The sequence below is a fragment of the Lipotes vexillifer genome, unplaced genomic scaffold (assembly GCF_000442215.2).
Source record: "Lipotes vexillifer unplaced genomic scaffold, Lipotes_vexillifer_v1.1 scaffold278, whole genome shotgun sequence".
Classification (NCBI taxonomy): Eukaryota; Metazoa; Chordata; class Mammalia; order Artiodactyla; family Lipotidae; genus Lipotes; species Lipotes vexillifer.
The window spans coordinates 4,034,959-4,059,400 of record NW_006769677.1 but is presented as its reverse complement, the minus strand read 5'-3'; the positions used below and the strand labels follow the sequence as shown (position 1 = coordinate 4,059,400).

At 36.2% G+C, this 24,442-nt stretch overlaps 1 protein-coding gene and 1 pseudogene across 1 annotated transcript in view; one reads left to right on the top strand and one right to left on the bottom strand.

Moving 5' to 3' along the window:
• The window catches only part of SOS1 (SOS Ras/Rac guanine nucleotide exchange factor 1), a 151,307-nt gene that overhangs the window by 114,823 nt on the left and 12,042 nt on the right, over positions 1-24,442 (bottom strand). The gene's annotated exons all lie outside the window — the stretch shown is intronic.
• On the top strand, positions 15,123-15,650 carry LOC103085455 (ubiquitin pseudogene; annotated as a pseudogene).

The window sequence follows — 24,442 nt, the reverse complement described above, 5'->3', positions numbered from 1 at the left end:
TATACTAAAAACCACTGAATTATATACTTTAAATGGTGGACTGTATAATATACAAATTATATCTCAGTAAAGCTCTTACCCAAAAAAAGAGAGAAAGAAAAGAAAGAATGAAAAGAATCAAGAAAATTTAAAGAAAAACATATATTTTCATTATAGGAGTAGTTTCAGCAGTATGCCTAAAACAACTGATTAGATAATATAGAAAATAACTTTATATGTAGCATTATATGAATTCTGACAGCATTCTGGACACCCATCCTAACTAAGCCTGGTTTGAATTATATCTTACTTATTTAAAAATTAATTACCAAAGTTTGTTCCAAATATTGACACTTCTGACAAAGCAACATTTACATTAGAAATATAAGGCTACTTTTTAAATACATGTTTTTAAAACCAGAAGTATGTCTCCTTCATAAAATGTTCAACTTATTTCTTGCTTTTAATTACCAGAAGCACAAAGGGAGCAGGAGTTTTCAAATTATGAGCACAGAACTGAGTGCTTCCCCAGGGATTCTCCAAGTACCACCAGGTAAAGGTGAGGCATAATTCTACACATTGCCTCTGAAAAAAAGAAAAACTTTCTTTGTGATCTGTAATATACTGAATTTTTCTTTAAGATCTTGTTTGTTTTTTGTTGTTGTTTGCTTCTATTTTTTAAAAGGGAGAAGAGCTCATTACTGAGAGAAAAGAACAAGGATTTTAAAGTATAAAAGATTAGGCTATGTAGATTCTGGGGAGTAAGCCTGGTGGGATAGAGGAAGGGAAAGAAGAGGAAGAGATTTTCACTTTTATTTCAAATGCATCCGTATTATTTTAATCTGAATTTGAATACTGAACGATTATTACTATTTAAAAGGGAACAAGATCCCACAAAGTGAGTCACAGGAAGGTCTCAACCTTTTAAGTTCTTTTTTTATTTTTAAGAAGGTTATAAAACCAGTATGAAGATGCCCATAGTTACCAACATATCGGCTATTAAATGTAAACCATTTAAAACTTTTATTTTAAAAAAATACTTGTATTTTAAAATACTTTTATTTTTAAACTTGTATTTTTGCTGTAACCAAAGTAACCAGACTAAAACAGTTTAGTACAATGAATTGCTAAAAGGCATCACATACTCAAACTCTAAAAAAGAAACCACAGAAGAAATGTTTTCATTTATGCATGATATTTTTGTTCCACAGTGGTGACTATGTGAAAAAATTAAGAGTTACTTAATGGTAGAACAACAAAGTAAATTCTGTAAAAAGTTGAGTCCTTTAACACTTTAATCATTCTAAAAGGTAGAATTCACTCCACATACAACTGTTAATAAGGTATAAATAAGAGCATTAAGTTATGTTTTTACCAACTTCATAACTGTTCAACCTAAATACTGAATAAAGACAAAAATCCAAGAAAGCAAAAGCAAACTAGAATTGGTTTATTATATAGATCTGAAAATAAGAACCAGAAATGGTTACTTATACTTTTCCCACCGGGCAAAGTTTTAAACTACCTCAGGTAAAATGCTAATATAACACAGATAACTTAAATATAGTCATAAAGAGATTTCACTACTTTCAAGCCTTGGTAATTTTACAGTACATATATTAAAGACTGAAATATTTGATTCCAAATTTCAAATAGGGTCAGTGGAATGAAAAATTACCTTTGCTAATAGAATCTGAAAATATAAAGTACCCTGGCTTAGAAAGGGGTGGGGTGGGTAATAGATAAATGTAATTTTTCTTTACTTCACTGGAGACCTTCTTTTTAAGAGTTAGTTTATGTAGCTATAGCTGCTATGAAAAATTAAGTAAAACTATCATTACCATCTAAAAAGTAGTACTTTATGAAATAATTTTACTAAACTTTCTAAGTCATTTCTATTTTAGAGCGACGTAATACAACTTCAGGTGGGAAAAAAATTTTTTTTCACACAAAAAAATCATACACACATGCAAGAGTAGATTTCCTAAATAGACGGCTTGAATGCAGCCGGAGGAAAACACCACCTTACCTACATTAGAAAAACAATTAAAATAACAGAAGATTTCTCATCTAAAACCAGGGAGGTCAGAAGGAAGTCAAATAATATTTTTTAGGTGCTAAATGAAAAGAGCTATCAACACAGAATCCTATACCCAGTGAAAATACTGTTCTGGAATGAAGAGGAAGTCAAAGCATTCTCAAATCAAACAAAATTAAGAAAATTTGTTGCCAGCAGACCTACCCTAAAAGAATGGCTAAAAGAAGTTATCTAAACAGAAGGCAAACAACCAAAGGAAGGAATTTCAGAACACCAGGAAGGAAGAACAACATAAGAAAATATATAGGTAAATCCAATAGGCTTTCCTTCTCTTCTTCACTTTTCTAATTACGTTTGATTGTTGAAGCAAAATTATAACACTGTCTCATGTGGTTCTATACTAAGGCAATCATCCTATAAAGAAAATCGCATAAAGGGAGGGAGATAAAGTTTCTCTATGCTTCAATCAAACTGATAAAATGATACCAATAAGCTGTGATGAGTTATGCACAGTTTACCCTTGAACAATGTGGATTTGATCTGCATGGTTCTCCATGGTTATAGGGGGATATCTTTCAATAGTAAATACTTCACAGTCCATGGTTGATTGAACCTGGAGACTTGGAGCAACAGCAGATACTGGGGGCCAAAAATAAGTTATGCACAGATTAACCCCTGCCTTGTTCAAGGGTCGACTATATACATCATGTAATACTCAGAGCAGCCACACAAAAGTGATACAAAGAAATACTCAAAAACACAATAAAGGAATCAAAATGGAATTCTAACAAATGTTCAAGTAACCCACAGTAAGGCAGGAAAAAGAAAACAGAAATGAAAAGCTGAACAAACAGAAAATAGCATCTAAAGTGGCAGGCTAAAAACATGGAAACAACCTAAATGTCCACCGACACGACTGAATAAAAAAGATGTGGTACATATATACAATGGAATATTACTCGGCCATAAAAAAGAAGGAAATAATGCTATTTGCAACACAGATGCAACTTAGAGATTATCATACTCAGTGAAGTAAGTCAGAAAGAGGCAAATACCATATGATATCACTTATATGTGGAATCTAAAATATGGCACAAATGAACCTATCTACAAAATAGAAACAGACTCATAGACATAAGAGAACAGACTTGTGGTTGCCAAGGGTGGGGGGAAGAAGAGGGATGAACTGGGAATTTGGGGTTGGTAGATAAACAACAAGGTCCTAATGTATAGCACAGGGAACTATATTCAATATCCTGTGATACACCATAACAGAAAAGAATATTTAAAAAAATGTATATATGTGTATAACTGCGTGCTTTGCTGTACAACAGAGATTGACACAACTCTGTAAATCAACTATACTTCCATTAAATAAAAAATAGAAAAAAACCCCACAGCCTAAGCCATAATACAGCAATAATTACACTGCATGAAAATGGTCATAGCAATTAAAAGCAGAGATTATAGTGTGGATTAAAAAACATGACCTAACCATGTACCATCTACATGATAGTCACTTCAAATATAGTGATATAAATAGGATAAAAGTAAAGGAACAGAAAAAGATATATATCATGCAAGCATTAATCAAAGGAAAGCAGGAGTGGCAATATTAATATCAGATAAAGTAGACCTCAAAACCAAGGAAATTTATTGGACAGAAAGGGACATTACACAACGATGAAAAGGTCAACCTATCAAGAAGACACAGCATTCCCATGGGCCTCCCTGGTGGCACAGTGGTTAAGAATCTGCCTGCCAATACAGGGGACACGGATTCAAGCCCTGGTCCAGGAAGATCACACATGCTGCGGAGCAACTAAGCCCATGCGCCACGGCTACTGAGGCTGCGCTCTAGAGCCCGTGAGCCACAACTACTGAGCTCGAGAGTAACACCTACTGAGCCCGTGAGTCACAACTACTGAAGCCCACATGCCTAGAGCCCATGCTCCGCAACAAGAGAAGCCACTGCAATGAGAAGCCCGCGCACCACAACAAAGAGCAGCCCCTGCTCACCTCAACTAGAGAAAGCCCACGTGCAGCAACCAAGACCCAATGAGACATAAATAAATAAATAAATAAATAAATAAAGTAGAAACAAACAAAAAAAGAAGTAAGGCTTTACTTTATGGAACAAAAAAAAAAAAAAAGAAGACATAGCATTCCTAAATGTGTATCCACCAAACAACACATCTCTAAAATGTGAAGCAAAAACTGATACAACTGAAAGGAGAATATAGAGACAAATCAACAGTTACAGCTGAACAATTCAACACCCCTATCTGAACAATTAGTACAACTAGATAGAAAATCACCAAGAATTTGAAAGAACTCAACAACACCATCAGCCAACAAGAATTATTCAACATTCATAAAACACTCCATACAACAACAGAGGAAACCACATTCTTATCAAGTGCCCAAGCAACACAAAATAAGATAGAATATATTTTGGACTACAAAACAAATCTGAACAAATTTAAAAGAACTGAAATCAGAAAGAATATGTTCTCTGACCACAACAGAAACAAACTAGAAATCAATAACAGAATGTTAACAGGAAAATCTCGAAACACTTGGAAACTAAACAACCCATTTCATTTCATTTCAGTATACTTGCTTTACAATGTTGTGTTAGTTTCTGCTGTACAACAAAGTTAATCAGTTATAGGTATACATATATCCCCACTCTCTTGGACCTCTCTCCCACGCACCTCCCCCATCCCACCCATCTAGGTCATCACAGAGCACCGAGGTGAAGTCCCTGTGGTATACAGCAGGTTCCCACTATTTTACACAAGGTAGTGTATATATGTCAATCCTAATCTCCCAGTTTATCCCACCCTCCCCTTCCCCTGGTGTCCACATGTCCGTTCTCTACATCTGCCTCTCTATTCCTGCCCTGCAAATAGGTTCATCTGTACCATTATTCTAGATTCCACATATATGCGTTAATATATGTTACTAGTTTTTCTCTTGTTGACTAACTTCACTCTGTATGACAGACTCTAGGTCCATCCACATCTCTACAAATGACCCAACTTCATTCCTTTTTATGGCTGAGTAACATTCCATGTGTATGTGTACCACACCTTCTTTATCCATTCCTCTGTTGATGGACATTTAAGTTGCTTCCATGTCCTGGCGATTGTAAATAGTGCTACAATAAACGCTGGGATCCATGTGTCTTTCTGCACTATGGTTTTCTCAGGGTATACACCTAGGAGTGGGATTGCTGGGTCATGTGGTAGTTCTATTTTAGTTTTTTAAGGAACCTCCATACCATTCTCCATAGTGGCTGTATCAATTTACATTCCCACCAACAGTGCAAGAGGGTTCCTTTTCTCTAAACCCTCTCCAACATTTATCCTTTGTAGATGTTTGATGATGGCCGTTCTGACTAGTATGAGGTGATACCTCACTGTAGTTTTTGTTTGTTTGTTTGTTTTTTTTGTGGTTATGCGGGCCTCTCACTGTTGTGGCCTCTCCCGTTGTGGAGCACAGGCTCCGGACACGCAGGCTCAGCGGCCATGGCCCACGGGCCCAGCCGCTCCACGGCATATGGGATCCTCCCAAACCGGGGCACGAACCCGTGTCCCCTGCATCGGCAGACAGACTCCCAACCACTGCGCCACCAGGGAAGCCCCTCACTGTAGTTTTGATTTGCATTTCTCTAATAATTAGTGATGTTGAGCATCTTTTCATGTGCCTCTTGGCCATCTGTATGTCTTCTTTGGAGAAATGTTTATTTAGGTCTTCCGCACATTTTTGTATTGGGTTGTTTGTTGTTTTGATATTGAGTTGCATGAACTGTTTTGTATATTTTGGAGATTAAGCCCTTGTCAATTGCTTCATTTGCAAATATTTTCTCCCATTCTGAGGGTTGTCTTTTCATCTTGTTTATGGTTTCCTTTGCTATGCAGAAGTTTTTAAGTTTAATTAGGTCCCATTTGTTTATTTTGTTTTTAGTTTAATTACTCCAGGAGGTGGTTCAAGAAAGATCTTGCTGTGATTTATAACAAAGAGTGTTTTTCCTATGTTTTCCTCTAAAGCTTTTGTAGTGTCCGGTCTTACATTTAGGTCTTTAATCCATTTTGAGTTTACTTTTGTGTATGGTGTTAGGGAGTGTTCTAATTTCATTCTTTTACATGTAGCTGTCCAGTTTTCCCAGCACCACTTATAGAAGAGACTGTCTTTTCTCCATTATATATTCTTGCTTTCTTTGTCATAGATTAGGTGACCATAAGCGTGTGGGTTTATCGTTGGGCTTTCTATCCTGTACCATTGATCTATATTCTGTTTTTGTGCCAGTACCATACTGCCTTGATTACTGTAGCTTTGTAGTGTAGTCTGAAGTTGGGAAGCCTGACTCTTCCAGCTCCATTTTTCTTTCTCAAGATTGCTTTGGCTATTCAGGATCTTTTGTGTTTCCATACAAATTGTAAAATTTTCTGTTCAAGTTCTGTGAAAAATACCATTGGTAGTTTGATAGGGATTGCAGTGACTCTGTAGATTGCTTTGGAAAGTACAGTCATTTTCACAATATTGATTCTTCCAATCCAAGAACATGGTGTATCTCTCCATCTGTTTGTGTCATCTTTGATTTCTTTCATCAGTGTCTTATAGTTTTCTGCATACAGGTCTTCTGTCTCCTTAGCTAGGTTTATTCCTAGGTATTTTATCCTTTTTGTTGAAATAGTAAATGGGATTGTTTCCTTAATTTCTCCTTCCGAACTTTCGTTGTTGGTGTATAGGCAAACTTTATCTTTTATTTATTTAATTTTAAAATATTGATTGATTGATTTGGCTGCATCGTGTCCTAGTTGTGGCATGCGGGATCTTTGTTGCAGCACACGGGATCTTTAGTGGCAGCATGCGAACTCTTAGTTGCAGCATGTGGGATCTAGTTCCCTGACCAGGGATTGAACCAGTGCCCCCTGCCTTGAGAGCACAGTCTTAGCCACTGGACCACCAGGGAAGTCCCTCATCATTAGTGTACAGGAATACAAGAGATTTCTGTGCACTAATTTTGTATCCTGCAACTTCACCAAATTCATTGATTAGCTCTAGTAGTTTTCTGGTGGCATCTTTAGGAGTTTCTATGCATAGTATCATGTCATCTGCAAACAGTGAGAGTTTTACTTCTTTACCAATTTGGATTCCTTTTATTTCTTTTCCTTCTCTGATTGCCATGGCTAGGACTTCCAAAACTATGTTGAATAAGAGTGGCAAGAGTGGGCAACTTTGTCTTGCTCCTGATCTTAGTGGAAATGGTTTCAGTTTTTCACTATTGAGAATGATGTTGGCTGTGGGTTTGGCATATATGGCCTTTATTACGTTGAGGTAGGTTCCCTCTATGCACACTTTTTGGAGTTTTTATCATAAATGGGTGTTGAATTTTGTCAAAAGCTTTCTCTGCATCTATTGAGATAATCATATGGTTTTATTCTTTAATTTCTTAATATGGTGTATCACATTGATTTGCATATATTGAAGAATCCTTGCATCCCTGGGATAAATCCCACTTGATCATGGTGTATGATCCTTTTAATGTGTTGTTGGATTTTGTTTGCTAGTACTTTGTTGAGGATTTTTGCATCTATATTCATCAGTGATACTGGCCTGTAATTTTCTTTATTTGTGATATCTTTGTCTGGTTTTGGTATCAGGGTGATGGTGGTTTGTAGAATGAGTCTGGGAGTGTTCCTCCCTCTGCAATTTTCTGGAAGAGCTTGAGTAAGATAGGTGCTAGCTTTTCTCTAAATGTTTAATAATATTTGCCTGTGAAGCCATCTGGTCCTGGACTTCTCTTTGTTGGAAGATTTTTTGTTTTAATTTACTTATTTATTTTTGGCTGCATTGGGTCTTCATTGCTGTGTGTGGGCTTTCTCTAGTTGTGGCAAGCAGGGGCTACTCTTTGTTGTGGTGCGTGGGCTTCTCATTGTGGTAGCTTCTCTTGTTGCAGAGCACAGGCTCTAGGAACACAGGCTTCAGTAGTTGTGGCTCTTGGGCTCTAGAGTGCAGGCTCAGTAGTTGTGCTGTGCAGGCTTAGTTGCTCCACAGCATGTGGGACCTTCCCATACCAGAGATGGAACCTGTGTCCCCTGCATTGACAGGTGGATTCTTAACCACTGTGCCATGAGGGAAGCCCCTGCTGGAAGATTTTTAATTAGTTTCAATTTCATTATTTGTGATTGGTCTGTTTATATTTTCCATTTCTTCCTGGTTCAGTCTTGGAAGGTTGTACCTTTCTAAGAATGTGTCCATTTCTTCCAGGTTGTCCATTTTATTGGCATATAGTTGCTTATAGTAGTCTCTCATGATCCTTTGTATTTCTTCAGTGTCAGTTGAAATTTTACCTTTTTCATTTCTAATTTTATTGATTTGAAACCTCTCCCTTCTTTCCTTGATCAGTCTGGCTAAAGGCTTATCAGTTTTGTTTATCTTCTCAGAGAACCAGCTTTTAGTTTTATTGATCTTTGTTACTGTCTTCCTTATTTCTATTTCGTTTATTTCTGCTCTAATCTTTCTTTCCTTCTACTAACGTTGGGGTCTTTTTTCTTTTTCTTCCTCCTCCTCCTCTTCTTCTTCTTCTTTCACTAGTTGCTTTAGGTGTAAGGTTAGATTGTTTGAGATTTTTCTTGTTTCTTAAGGTGAGATTGAATTGCTATAAACTGCCCTCTTAGAGCTGCTTTCGCTGTGTCTCATAGGTGTTGGGCTGTCGTGTTTTTGTTGTAGTCTGTTTCTATGCATTTTTTGACTTCCTTTTTGATTTCTTCAGTGACCTCTTGGTTACTTAGTAGTGTATTGTTTAGCCTCCATGTGTTTGTGTTTTTTATAGTTTTGTTTCCTGTAATTGATTTCTAATCTCACAGCACTGTGGTCAGAAAGATGCTTGATATGATTTCAATTTTCTTAAATTTACCGAGGCTTGATTTGTGACCCAAGATGTGATCTATCCTGGAGAATGTCTGGTGTGCAGTTGAGAAGAAAGTGTATTCTGCCATTTTTGGGTGGAATGTTCTTTAAGCATCAACTAAGTCTATCTGGTCTATTGTGCCATTTAAAGCTTGTGTTTCCTTATTTATTTTCTGTCTGGATGATCTGTCCATTGGTGTAAGTGGGCTGTTAAAAACCCCCACTATTATTGTGTTACTGTCGATTTCCCCTTTTAGGTTAACATTCGCCTTATGTACTGAGGTGCTCCTATGTTGTGTGCATAAATATTTACAATTGTTATATACCTTCTTCTTGGACTGATCCCTTGATCATTATGTAGTGTCCTTCCTTGTCTCTTGTAACAGTCTTTATCTTATTATTTTATTTTTTTAAACATCTTTATTGGAGTATAATTGCTTTTCATTGGTGTGTTAGTTTCTGCTTTATAACAAAGTGAATCAGTTACACATTTACATATGTTCCCATATCTCTTCCCTCTTGCGTCTCCCTCCCTCCCACCCTCCCTATCCCATCCCTCTAGGTGGTCACAAAGCACGGAGCTGATCTCCCTGTGCTATGCAGCTGCTTCCCACTAGCTATCTATTTTACGTTTGGTAGTGTATATATGTCCATGCCACTCTCTCACTTTGTCACAGCTTAACAGTCTTTATTTTAAAGTCTATTTTATCCAATATGAGTACTGCTACTCCAGCTTTCTTCTGATTTCCATTTGCATGAAATATCTTTTTCCATCCCCTCACTTTCAGTCGGTATGTGTCCCTAGGTCTGAAGTGGGTCTCTTGTAGACAGTGTATATACAGGTCTTATTTTTATATCCATTCGGCCAGCCTGTGTCTTTTGGTTGGAACATTTAATCCATTTACATTCAAGGTAATTATTGATATGTATGTTTCTATTACCATTTTCTTAATTGTTTTGGATTTTTTTGTGTGTGGGTCTTTTTCTTCTCTTGTGATTCCCTCCTAGAGAAGTTCTGCTAGCATTTGTTGTAAAGCTGATTTGGAGGTGCTGAATTCTCTTAGCTTTTGCTTGTCTGTAAAGCTTTTGATTTCTCCATCAAACCTGAGTGAGATCCTTACTGAGTAGACTAATCTTGGTTTTAAGTTTTTCCCTTTCATTACTTTTAATATATCCTGCCACTCCCTTCTGGCCTGCATTGTTTCTGCTGAAAAATCAGCTGACAACCTTATGGGGATTCCTTTGTATGTTATTTGTTGCTTTCACCTTACTGTTTTTAATATTTTTTCTTTGAATTTAACTTTTGTTAGTTTGATTAATGTGTGTCTCGGCATGTTTCTCCTTGGGTTTATCCTGTATGGAACTCTGTGCTTCCTGGACTTGGCTGACTATTTCCTTTTCCATGTTAGGGAAGTTTACGACTATAACCTCTTCAAATATTTTCTCAGACCCTTTCTCTTTCTCTTCTTCTGGGACTCCTATAATTTGAATGTTGGTGCATTTAATGTTGTCCCAGAGGTCTCTGAGACTGTGCTCATTTCTTTTCATTTTTCTTTATTCTGCTCCTCAGCAGTTGTTTCCACCATTCTATCTTCCAGCTCACTTATTTTCCTGCTTCAGTTGTTCTACTGAGTCCTTCTAGTGTATTTTTCATTTCAATTACCGTGCTGCTCATCACTGTTTGTTTGTTCTTCAGTTCTTCTAGGTCCTTGTTAAACATTTCTTGTATTTTCTTGATTCATGCCTCCATTCTATTTCCTAGATTTAAGATCACCTTTACTATCATTACCCTGAATTCTTTTTCAGATAGGTTGCTTATTTTCTCTTCATTTATTTGGTCTTATAAGTTTTTACCTTGCTCCTTTATCTGTACCATATTTTTTTGTCATCTCATTTTTCTTGATGGGTGGGGCTGTGCTCCTGTCTTGCTGGTTGTTTGGTCTGAGGCGTCCAGCACTGGAGGTGGCAGGCAGTTGGGTGGAGCCAGGTCTTGCTGCCAAGATGAGGACCTCTGGCAGAGCTCACACCGATTAATATTCCCTGGAGTCTGAGGTTCTGTTAGTCCAGTGGCTTGGACTTGGCACGCCCACCACAGGACCTCAGGCCTGACAACAGGCGTCTCAGAATTGGATCTACTGTCCAGCCTCCTGGTGGTACTGAGACACCGTGCTGAGCCATTGTTTGTAATCCAGAAAATTGCCTCAGTCTGGCCAGCCCGTGGCTGCTGCCAGAGCCTGTGTACACCAGGTGGCCACACACACACACAGCAGGCGCCCAGAGTATCCACGGCCGCCACTCAGCTCTCTAAACAACACACTTTATATAAATAATCTATGGATCAAAGAGGAATTATCAGGGGAAATTTAAAAATACATGTAACAGAACTAAAGGAAAATGAAAATACAGTATATCAAAATTTGTGAGACATAGGTAAAACAGTGCTGAGAAAGAAATTTAAAAAAAGGAAAAGCCTCAAATCAAAAAGAAAAGCCACAAGTCAATAACCTAAGTTCCCACCTCAAGAATCTCAAAAAAAGAAGAGCAAACTAGAAGCAAAGCAAGAGAAAGTAAGGAAATAATAAAGATACAGTAGAAATCAATAAAACTGAAAACATAAAAACAGAGAAAAATTGGTGAAACAGTTGGTTCTTTTAAGAGATCAAAAACTGACAACCAATCAAAAGGATGCATGCACCCCAATGTTCACTGCAGCACTAGTTATAACAGCCAGAACATAGAAGCAACCTAAATGACCACTGATAGAAGAATGGATAAAGAAGATGTGGTACATATATACCATGGAATATTACTCAGCCATAAAAAGGAACAAAATAGTGCCATTTGCAGAGATGTGGATGGACCTAGAAATTGTCATACAAAGTGAAGTAAGTCAGAAAGAGAAAAACAAATATTGTATAAAATTGCTTATATGTGGAATCTAGAAAAGTGGTACAGATGAACTTATCTACAAAGCAGAAATAGAGTCACAGATGTAGAGAACAAACTTACAGTTACCATGGGGGAAAGGGGGAGGTGGGATGAACTGGGAGATTGGGACTGACATATATACACTACTATGTATAAAATAGATAACTAATGAGAACCTACCGTATAGCACAGGGAACTCCACTCAATGATCTGTGGTGACCTAAATGGGAAGGAAATCTAAAAAAGAGTGGATATATGTATACGTATAACTGATTCAGTTTGCTATACAGCAGAAGCTAACACAACATTGTAAAGCAACTCTACTCCAATAAAAATTAATTTTAAAAAAATCAACAAACATCTAGCAAGATTGACAAAGGAAAAAAAGTGAAGACACAAATTACCAACATAAGGAATAAATCAGGAATGAAACATGAACATCTCTACACACCCCGCAACTACGAAAGGACAGTAAGGAAACACTATTCAAATATTTGACAAACATAATTTAGTGCTATGAATAATCTCTTTTAAAAGTTTGTTATTAGGCAACTGTTTGAAAATGTTAAATGCTTTGTATGATTTAATCTTTTGATTGAACATTTTCTTTAGAGAGCTATAATAGGTAAAAGATTATAATTTTCATCATAAAACCATGAAGAATGTTTCATCCTTATACTGTTCGGGTGTCTAGGGGAGCCTTTCTAATCCTAACAACTCGTCACCAACGTATAATGATGATAGAAGAAATGAACCAATTTCTCACAAAACGAAACAAAACAAAAAACTACCACAACTTACCCAATATGAAGTAAATAATTTGGATAGGGCTTCCCTGGTGGCGCAGTGGTTGAGAGTCCACCTGCCGATGCAGGGGACACAGGTTCGTGCCCTGGTCCGGGAAGATCCCACATGCCACGGAGCAGCTAGGCCCGTGAGCCATGGCCACTGAGCCTGCGTGTCTGGAGCCTGTGCTCCGCAACGGGAGAGGCCACAACAGTGAGACGCCCGCATACCACAAAAATAATACTAATAATAATAATAATTTGGATAGCCCTATACCTATAAAATAAATAAATTGAATTGGTAATTTCAAAACATCCAAAAACCTCTTCAGGTCCAGATGGTTTCACTGAAAATCATAGCAAACTTTTAAAGAATTAACACCAATTTTCCACAATCTCTTCTAGAAAATAGAATTGAAGGGAATACTTTCAAATTCATTTTATTGAGCTAGTATTACCCTGATTTAAAAAAAAACACACAAAAAACAGATAAACAGAACAAAAAAGGAAAACTACAGACCAACATCCTTCATAATTACAGATCCTTAACAAAATATTAGCAAATCAAATTTGGCAATATACAAAAAGAATCATACACTATGACCAAGCAGAGTTTATTCCAGGGATGCATATCTAGACGAATATTCTAAAACCAACCAATGTAACCCACCACATTAAAAAGCTAAAGAAAAAAACCACATAATTCATCTCAATTGAGGTAAATTAAAAAAAAGTATTTGACAAAACTCAGTACCCATTCATGAGGGAAAAAAACCTCTCAGAGAAAGAGGAATAAGAGGGAACTTCTTCAACTTGATAAAGAGCATCTACAGAAACGTATACTTAACATACACTTAAGAGTGAAAGACTGAATACTTTCCCCTTAAAACTGGGGAAAAAGACATAATGTCCACTCTCAACATACTCATTGAACATAGTGCTGAAAGTTCTTGCCAGTGCAATAAAACAAGAAAAGGATATAAAAAACACAAATTTGAAAGGAAAAAATAAAACCATCCCTATTTGTCAGCTACATGATTGGGTAGAAACTGCAAAGAATCTACAAAAGCAAAAAAATAAAAACCTAGAACAAACAAGTGAATTCAGTAAGGTCATAAGATACAAGATAAACACGTAAAAAAATCAACTCTATTTGCAATGAACACATGGACATACAAAACAAAATATTATTATAAAAAAACCCCCACAAACCCAAAATATTAGGTACAAATCTAACAAAACAAGCACAAGATTTGTATGCTAAAAATGGCAAAATATTGATGAAGGAAACCAATCTAAATATAAATGAAGAGACATTCAATGTTCATGGAATGGGAGACTCAACATAGTAAGGATGTCAATTCTCCCACTCCCTCATATTAATACATGGGTTTAACACAACTCCTACCAATATCCCAAGAAAGATTTTGTGTAGATATTGACAAGATTATTCTAAAATTTATATGAAAAGGGAAAGTAACTAGAATTACTAAAATTCTAATTTGGGAAAAGAATAAAATGAAAGGAACCATCCTACCCAATTTCAAGACTTATTTTACAGCTATAGTAATAAAAGCTGTGTAGCACTGGCAGATAGAGAGAAACACATGGAACAGAAGAGAGAACCTAGAAATAGACCCATAAAAATATGCCCAATTTTTGACAAAAGTACAAAAGCAATTCAATGAAGGAGGGACTGCCTTTCCAACAAATGGTGCTGGAGCAAATGGACATCCATAGGCAAAAAAATGCACTTCAACTTAAGTCTCATACCTTATGCAAAAATAACACAAAATGTATCATGGACTTAAATGTAATGTAATACTATAAAGCTTTTAGGAAAAAATACACGAAAAAAATGTCAGGATCCATGGATATTCAAAGAGTACTTAAGACTTGACACCAACCCATAAAAGAAAAATACTGATAGGGACTTCCCTCATGGTCTAGTGGTAAGACTCCATGCTCCCAATGCAGGTGGCCTGGGTTTGACCCCTGGTTGGGGAACTAGATCCCGCATGCATGCTGCAACTAAGAGTCCACATGCCACAACTAAGGAGCCCACATGCTGCAACTAAAATGGTCCTGCATGCTGCAACAAAGATCCCGTGTGCCACAACTAAGACCCAGCACAGTCAAAATAAATAAATAAATAAATCTTTTTAAAAAAGTAAAATACTGATAAATTGGACTTCACCAAAATTTAAATCTTTTGCTCTGAGAAAGCCCCTGGAAAGTGGATAAAAAGACAAGGTAAGTAGTGGGACAAAACACTCCAAGCCACAGGCCCAACAAAGGATTAGTATCCAAAATATATAAAGACCTCTCAAAACTCAACAGTAAAAGAGCAAACAATCTAATTAGAAAATGGGCAAGAGACATGAAGAAACATTTCACTCATATGTGATAGGACATATATACAAGTTTTTGCTACAAGTGTTTATAATACAAAAAGACAGAAAGTGACCTCAATGTTTCTCAATAAGGGACTAGTTAGCTTTTGGATCTGCTATCTGCGGCAGAACTGCCGCCAAGGTGCAGATTTTCATGAAGACCTTCTGGGGATGACCACCACTCTTGAAGCTGAACCCTCAGATACAACAGAAAATGTAAAGGCCAAGATCCAGGATAAGGAAGGAATTCCTCCTGACCAGCAAAGACTGATCTTTGCTGGCAAGCAAGTGGAAGATGGATGTACTTTGACTACAACATTCAAAAGGAGTCCACTCTTCATCTTAATGTTGAGACTTCATGGTGGTGCTAAGAAAAGGAAGAAGTCTTACACCACTCTCAAGAAGAACAAGCATAAGAGAAAGAAGGCTAAGCTGGCTGTCCTAAAATACTATAAGGTGGAGGAGAATGGCAAAATCAGTCACCTTCATTGGGAGCGCCCTTCAGATGAACGTGGTGCTGGAGTTTTTACGGTGAACCACTTTGACACACAGTATTGTGGCAAATGTTGTCTTACCTATTGTTTCAGCAAACCAGAAGGCAAGTAACTGTACACTAGTTAATAAAAGACAAGACCTAATTAAAAAAAAAAGAGAGACTAGTTATAGTACAACTAAATAATAGTATGTAGCCATAGAAAAGAATAAAGGTGATAATCTTAACTGCTATGCTCTCCAAAATATACTGAAAAGGGGGGAAAAAACAAAGGTACTAAAAAAAGGTGTATCAAAAACACACACACATACACCACACACATATATACACATACACAAGCTTATCATGGAAAAATCTCTACACAAGAAACTTGTAAATTGGTTGCCCCTGCGTAGAATGCAAGAACAGTGGAGCAGAGGAGTGAGATGGAAGATTTTCACTGTATAATCTTTTGAGCTTTGAATTTTTTTTTTTTTTCTTTTGGTGGTACGTGGGCCTCTCACTGTTGTGGCCTCTCCCGTTGCGGAGCACAGGCTCCGGATGCACACGCTCAGCGGCCATGGCTCACGGGCCCAGCCGCTCCGCGGCATGTGGCATCTTCCCAGTCCGGGGCACGAACCCGCGTCCCCTGCATCAGCAGGCGGATTCTCAATCACTGTGCCACCAGGGAAGCCCGAGCTTTGAATTTTTTTATTGTGTTCTATAAGTTAAAATAACTTTTATAAAGCGTTATGGTTTTTAATTTAAAAAATGAAATAGGATACTTTTTATACTTGTCATGTTCAATATTGAAAAGTGTATTAACTATATAAAAATGTAAATATGAAAAACATTTGAAAAAATTACAAAGGACTAAGATGAGTTTATAAATTAATTGTATTTTCAAGAATGTGCTACTATGGATTATTAAATGTTGATGAGTTCAACAGCAAACATGTAAGCGTAAAAATGTAAAGTAGCAACACAATTAAGAACACTGTAGTGGGACGTCCCTGGTGGTGCAGTGGTTAAGAATCCACCTGCCAATGCTGTCCTAAATGCCCAAAGCCTTGCCACCCTCCAAAATACACTGAATGTGCTGAAATAACCCACTGTCTCTCTTTCTACCCACTAAGACTCTCAATCTCTCATGAACAGGTGTGATTTCAGTTACAGATATTGAGAAAGGCACTCTAAATAAACTAATGTAAACAACATGTAGCTTAAATTTTCCTAAAGGTACAGCTGGCCATTCAACTCGGGGTTTAATTCACATGTAACTTAAGAGCAGGCCTTCCATATCCACAGTTCCACTGCAACTGCAGATTCAACTAACCACCAAGTGTTGTACTGTAGCATTTACTACTGAAAAATATCCATGTATAAGTGTACCCATACAGTTCAAACCTGTGTTGTTCAAGGGTCAACTGTATTTGTGATTTTATAAAAAAAGTATATTTGTTCATTTAAATGAAAGTACAATTGATAGAATTTCACAGACTACTACTTTAAAGAACAAAGATATTTAAGAAATACTGAAGTAGCCTATATCTATTCAGGAGTACTTCTTACCCTAGCCTTAGCTCCTCAAAGTTACGTTATGTATGCGTGTATATCTAGAACATAATTAATTCAACCATTTATCCAATGATTAAAAAGATTTACACATTTGTGCTGCATTATTTTTTTGAAGATACTATATTAGTTCTTTAAATGATATCTATATTTGGAACTATCTCATCATTCACTATATTATAAATACTTCGATGCAAAATCTTGGTTATCCTTTTACTACCCTATGAAGCCAATCACAAGATTTTGCATACAGAAGCTCCTCAAATGTTTCTTGAATTTAATTGGGTTCTCCAGTGGAACAGAGTAACAAGGGTTCTGAAAGTACCTTCTGCTTGTTAAGTCAAGAACTAAGAATTTTAAAAACCAAATACTAGGACACAACTAATTTAAACCAAATACAAATTATTTTCTTGTGAAAAGCAGAAAACTTTATCTTACATAGCACAATGGACAAATCTCAGGGTATAGATCCGAATTTTACTTTAATTATTAGTGCTATGTCCCACTGGCAATTCACAAGGTGTTACAACAGTGCACCAGCACAGAGACAACCTGTACAGACTGGGAGAGGTTTCTGTTGTTGTTTGGTTGGTTGATTTTTTTAGCTCCTGGAGCTCAAAGAAATCTCTGTCAAAATATTATGGAAACACAGGCTAAGTAACAGAGACTTCAGTGATTATACACACCAAGGAATACTGTGTTTGAAAAAAAACAATCACTTATGAAAGTCATTCAACAAACATATTGATAACCTTCAACAATCAAAAACAAAACCAAATAAAAACAAACAATAAAACAGCAAGCCTGGCGAAAGGGAAGAATCTGATTTCAATAGTTACCATATTATAGTATTCAAATGCCCAGTTTTAAAAAAAGAAAAATATCACATAGCATACAAAAAAACAGGAAACTATGGCATGTTCAAAGGAACAAAATTAACTGACAGAAACTGGCTAAGGAAGCCCAGACATCAGACTAACTAGGCAAAAACTTTCAAACAACTGACTTAAATATGCTCAAAATGCTTTTTTAAAAAATAGTAAACAAAACCTAAGGGACCTGTGGGATAACAAGTAGACCAGAACATGCATTATGGGAGTCCCAGAAGGAGAAGAGAGAAAGGGACAGAAATAACATTTGAGGAAATAATGGCTGAAAACACCCCAAATCTGATGAAATACATTAATCTACAAATTCAAAAAGTTCAATAAAATCTAAGTAGGATAAATTCCAAGAAACACACACCAAGGCACATTATAATCCAACTGTCAAAAACAAAGACAGGGCTTCCCTGGTGGCGCAGTGGTTGAGAGTCCGCCTGCTGATGCAGGGGACACGGGTTGGTGCCTCGGTCCAGGAAGATCCCACATGCCTCAAAGCGGCTGGACCCGTGAGCCATGGCCACTGAGCGTGCGCGTCTGGAGCCTGTGCTCCACCACGGGAGAGGCCACAACAGTGAGAGGCCCGCGTACCGCAAAAAAAAAAAAAAACAAAGACAAAACCCTATAAGCAGCAGGAGAAGCAACTCTTCATGTACGAAGGGTCCTCAATAAGATCAGCAGCTTATTTCTTATCAGAAACCGTGGAGGCCCAAATACAGTAGGATGGCATATTTAAGTGTGGAAAGAAAAACAATGTCAACCAAGAATTCTGTATCTGGCAAAACTGCCCTTCAAAATGAGGTACAGGGCTTCCCTGGAGGCGCAGTGGTTGAGAGTCCACCTGCTGATGCGGGGGACACGGATTCGTGCCCCGGTCCGGGAAGATCCCACATGCCGCGGGGTGGGCTGGGCCCATGAGCCATGGCTGCTGAGCCTGCGCGTCCGAAGCCTGTGCTCCGCAACAGGAGACGCCACAGTGGTGAGAGGCCCACATACCGCAAAAAAAAAAAAAATGAGGTACAAATTAAGATGTTGCCAGATAAACAAAAGCTGAGGGCGTTCACTACCATCAGACCTGCCCTACAAGAAGTGCTAAAGATAGTCCTTCAAGCTGAAATGAAAGGACACTGAACAGCAACTCAAAGTCATATGATGAAATAAAGGTCTCTAGTAAAGGTAAATACACTGGCAAATATAAAAACGAGTATTACTGTATATTTGGTTTCTAACTTTGCTGTATTTCCTATAGGATTTCAAAGACAAATGCATAAAAAATAACTATGAGTCCATGATACTGGATACACAATGTATAAAGATGTAATTTGTGACGACAGCAACATAAGGGGGTAAGACTGAGCTGTATGTTACTGAAGTTAACTTCACATCAATGCAAACTAAACTGTTATAAATTTAGGACATTAAATGTAATTCACCACAAAGAAAATATCTAAAAAATACAAGCGACGTCCCTGGCGGTCCAGTAGCTAAGACTCCACCAGGTTCTATCTCTGGTCAGGGAACTAGATCCCCCATGCCATAACTAAGAACCAACATGCCACAACTAAAGATCCCACATGCCGTAACTACGACTCAGAGCAGCCAAATAAATAAATATTTTTTAAAAATACACACAAAAGGAAATGAGAAGGAAATGAGAATGGTTCACTACAATAAACTAATTAGAAAAAAAAACCCAAGAAGGCGGTATGTAATGGAGGAAATAAGCCACAAAAAAGGTATAAAATTTCACAACAAAAAAGCAAAATGATGGCAGAGGTCCTTCCTTATCAGCCATTAACTTTAAATTTAATTGGGTTAAACTTTCCAAAGCCAGAGATTGGCAGGATGGATTAAAAAACATGATCCAACTATATACTGCCTATAGAGACTCACTTTATACACAAAAGTATAAATAGTTTCAAAGTGAAAGGATGGAAAAAGATATTCCATGAAAACAGAAAACAAAAGAGTATTAGTGTGGTTATTCTAATATCAGACGAAATAGGCATTAGATCAAAAACTGTTACAAGAAACAAAGAAGTACATTTTATTTTGAAAAAAGGATCAATTCATCAAGAAGATAAAACAACTGTGAACATATATGTTAACATATACACACCACTATGTATAAAATAGATAACCAACAAGTACCTACTGTATAGCACCCAGAACTACAGTCAATATCTTGTAACAACCTACAAGGGAAAAGAATCTGTAAAAGCATACATACACACACACACACACACACACACACACACACACAAATGAACCACTGTGCTGTACACCTGAAACTAACACATTATAAATCAACTATACTTCAATACAATTTTTTTAAAAACAAATAAATATATACGCACAAACAACAGTCCCCCAAAAGTTATGAAGTAAACATTGACCAAATTGAAGAGAGACATATTAGTTCAATACACCAATTTCAATAACAGAACATCTAGATAGAAGGTCAATAAGGAAGTAGAGGACTTGAACACTATAATCCTAACAGACATATAGAGAACACTTTACCCAGTAACAGTAGAATACACATTCCTCTCAGGTACGTATGGAACATTCTCCAGGATAAGCTATATGTTAGGCCACAAAACAAAGACTCAATAAGTTTAAAAAGACTGAAATCAGACAGAACCTTTTCTGACTAAGAATAAAGACAGAAATCAACAACTGGGAAAACTGGAAAACTCACAAATATGTAGAAGTTAAACAACACATTCTTAAACATCCAAAGGTTCAAAGAAGAAATCCTAAGGGAAATTAGAAAATACTTGGGGAAAACACAACATACCAAAACTTACAGGATACAGCAAAAGCAGCACTTGGATGGATATTTATGACTATAAATGTCTATGTTAAAAAAGAAAAAAGATATCAACAACCTAACTTTACATGTCGGGGTACTAGAAAAGAAATTAAACTCAAAGCTAGGAAATAATAATTAGAGATAAATGAAACAGAGAACAGAAAAACAACAGACAGAATCAATGAAACCAAAAGCTGCTTCTTTGGGGAAAAAACAGCAAAATTGACAAACCTTTTATAGACCATCTAAGAAAAAGAAAAGACAAAAATAACTAAAATCAGAAATGAAAGTGGGGACATTATTACCACTGCCCTCACAGAAATAAAACAGATTGTAAGAAAATACTATGAACAATTACACACCGAAAAACTAGAAAATAGAAACACACAAATTAACTTAAACTGACTCAAGAAGAAATTTAAAATCTCGACATATAACAAGAAATCAGTAATCAAAACCTGACTCAGTAATCAAAACCTTCCAACAAGGAAAGATGCAGGACCAGACAGCAGCACAGGTGAATTTTACCCAACATGTGAAGAATTCCAAAAAAACAGAAGAAGGAACAGTTCTTAACTCATTCTGTGAAGCCAGCATTACCTTAATACCAAAGGCAGATAAAGACATCATGAGAAAATTACAGACCGATATGCTTTATGAGTATAGATGCAAAAATTCTTAACAGAATACTAGCAAATTGAATCCAACAGCATATTAAAACAGCACCTTGACCAACTGGGATTTATCCCAACAATGCAGAAGCAATTCAACATTTAAAAAAAAATCAATATAATAGACATTAATAAGATAAAGGAAAACACACATGATCACTCAATTAACTCAGAAAAGGCATTTGACAAAACCCAACATCCTTTCATGATAAAAACACTCCTAAAACTACAAATAGATGGGAACTTCCTCAACATGACAAAGGGCATCTATGAAAAACCCACAGCTAAACTGAAAGCTTTCACCCCAAGATCAGGAATAAGACTAGGATGCCCACTTTACCACTGCTATTCAAAACTGTACTAGATGTTCTAGCCAGAGCAATCAAACAAGAAAAAGAAATAAAAGGCATCCAAATGGAAAGGAAGAAGTAAAACTATTTTTATTTGCAGATGACATCATCCTATATGTAGAAAAGTCCCAAAGAATCCATAAGAAAGTTACCAGAGCTAGTAAATTAATTTAGCAAAGTTGCAGAACAAAAATCAACACACAAAAAGCTGTTGTATTTTACACCTACAAGGTACAATCTGAAAAGGAAATTAGGAGTGTAATTCCATTTAGCAACTAAAAGAATAATAGCATCTAAAAGAATAAAATATCTAGGAATGGATTTACCCAAAGAGGTGGAAGTATTTTACCCTGAAAACTACAATATATTGCTGAAGAAAATTAAAGAAGACCTAAATAAATGGAGAGACATCCTGTGTTCATGGGAAGACTTTATATTAAGATGCCAATACTAACCAAAATAATCGACAGATTCAATGCAACTTCTATCAAACTCCAACAGCCTTTTTTGCAGAAATGGAAATGCCAATTCTCAAATTCATATGGAATTGCTGAATAGCCAAAACAATCATAAAAAGAAAAACGAAGTTGTAGGACTCCACTTATTAATTTCAAAACTTACTATGCTATGCTACAGTAATCAAAACAGTGTGGTACTGCCAAAAAGATAGACTCATAGACCAATGGAATAGAATAGAGAGTCCAGAAATAAATCTATACATCTACAGTCAATTGATTTTTGACAATGATGCCAAGTCTATTCAGTGGGGAAAGATCAATCTCTTCCACAAATGGTGCTGTAACAACCAGATTTCTATATGCAAAAGGATGAATTCATTTCCACATCTGTGGAAATGAATTTTCCACATATTTCTACATGTATTCGGTGTGAGTTCCACCTAATTCACACCAAATACAAAATTTAACCCCCAAAGGATCAATGAACTAAATATAAGAGCTAAAACATAAATTTCTTAGAAGAAAACTTAGGGGTAAATCTTCATGATCTTGGATTTTGCAATGGATTCTCAGATATGACACCAAAAGCACAATGAAAGAAAAAAATAGATAAACTGAATTTTATCAACATTTAAAACTTTTGTGCAAAGGACATTATCAAGAAACGGAAAAGACAGCTTTTTGGTTGTGTTTTAATGGGAGAAAATATTTACAAGTCATATAGCTGATAAGGGTCTAATATCAAGAATATACAACGATGTCCTAACATTTAACAACAAAAACACAAACCACCTAATTTTTAAAATAGGCAATGGACTTGAACAGACATTTCTCCATGGAAGATATACAAACGGCCGTTAAGAACATGAAAAGATGCTCAACATTATTAGTCGTTAGGGAAATACAAACCAAAACACAATGAGGTATCATTTCACATCAACTAGGATGGCAATTAAAAACAAAAAAGAAAACAGAAAATAACATATAAGTGAAGACGTGGAGAAACTGGAACCTTTGTACATTGCTGGTAGGAATGTAAAAACATGTGACTGCTGTGGAAAGCAGTATGACAGTGCCTCAAAAAGTTAAACATAGCATTACCAAATGATCCAGCAATTCCACTTCCAGGTATATACCCAAAAGAATTGAAAACGGGAACTCAAACAAATACTTGTATACCAATGTTCACTGTAGCATTACTCACAATAGCCAAAAGGTAGAAACAACCCAAGTGTCCATGAACAGAGGAATGAATAAACAAAATGTGGTATACACACGCAATGAAATATTATTCAGCCTTAAAAAGGAATTAAATTCTGATACAATATGGATGAGACATTATGCTAACTAAAATAAATCATACACAAAAGGACAAACATTGTATGATTCCACTTACATGAAATATCTGGAATAGGCAAATTCATAAAATCAGAAAGTAGATTAGAGGTTACCAGGGGCTGGGGGATGGGGAAGTTAGGAGTTATTGCTTAATATGTACAGAGTTTCTGTTTGAGGTGATGAAAAGTTTTGGAAATAGATAGTGGTGATGGTTGCACAACCTTATGCATGCAGTTTTTGGCACTGAATTTACACTTAGAAATGGTTAAAATGATTAATTTTGTTATATATATATTTTTTACCACAAAAAATAAGAGAAAAAGTTATTAAATATATGGACAGAAATCAGAATCCTATCAAAGTCCTTAAACAAAACAGCTGTGAATGCAATTATCAGTAAGTGCATTCCATTACAAACTACTGAGCCATACACAGAAATCAATTTACTTGCAAATGGTTTAGATTGTAAGTAAAATAGAAAATGGGACTTGTCTATATAGAAAGGGAAAAGTTTGTTTCAGGAATTATAAAAGAATAACTGGAATTTAAGTTAGCTTATTACAAAAAGTCTCTGCTAATTTAAAACTCAACTTTTTTTAAATTCCAAGACTTATTTATTTTTTATCTATTTTTTAAATTTTTATTTTTAACCCTGAACAAAACTTTGTACACTAGGATTGGAGTGTTTTAACACATATGGGAAGATTACAGATTTTCTTTTTACCACCATATACAAGCTTCATAAAAGCAACAATTATGTTTCATTTTTTAATTGTCCATAATGTTTGCCATACAATAAATACTCAACAAATTTGGTGAATAAAACCAAACCAGTCAA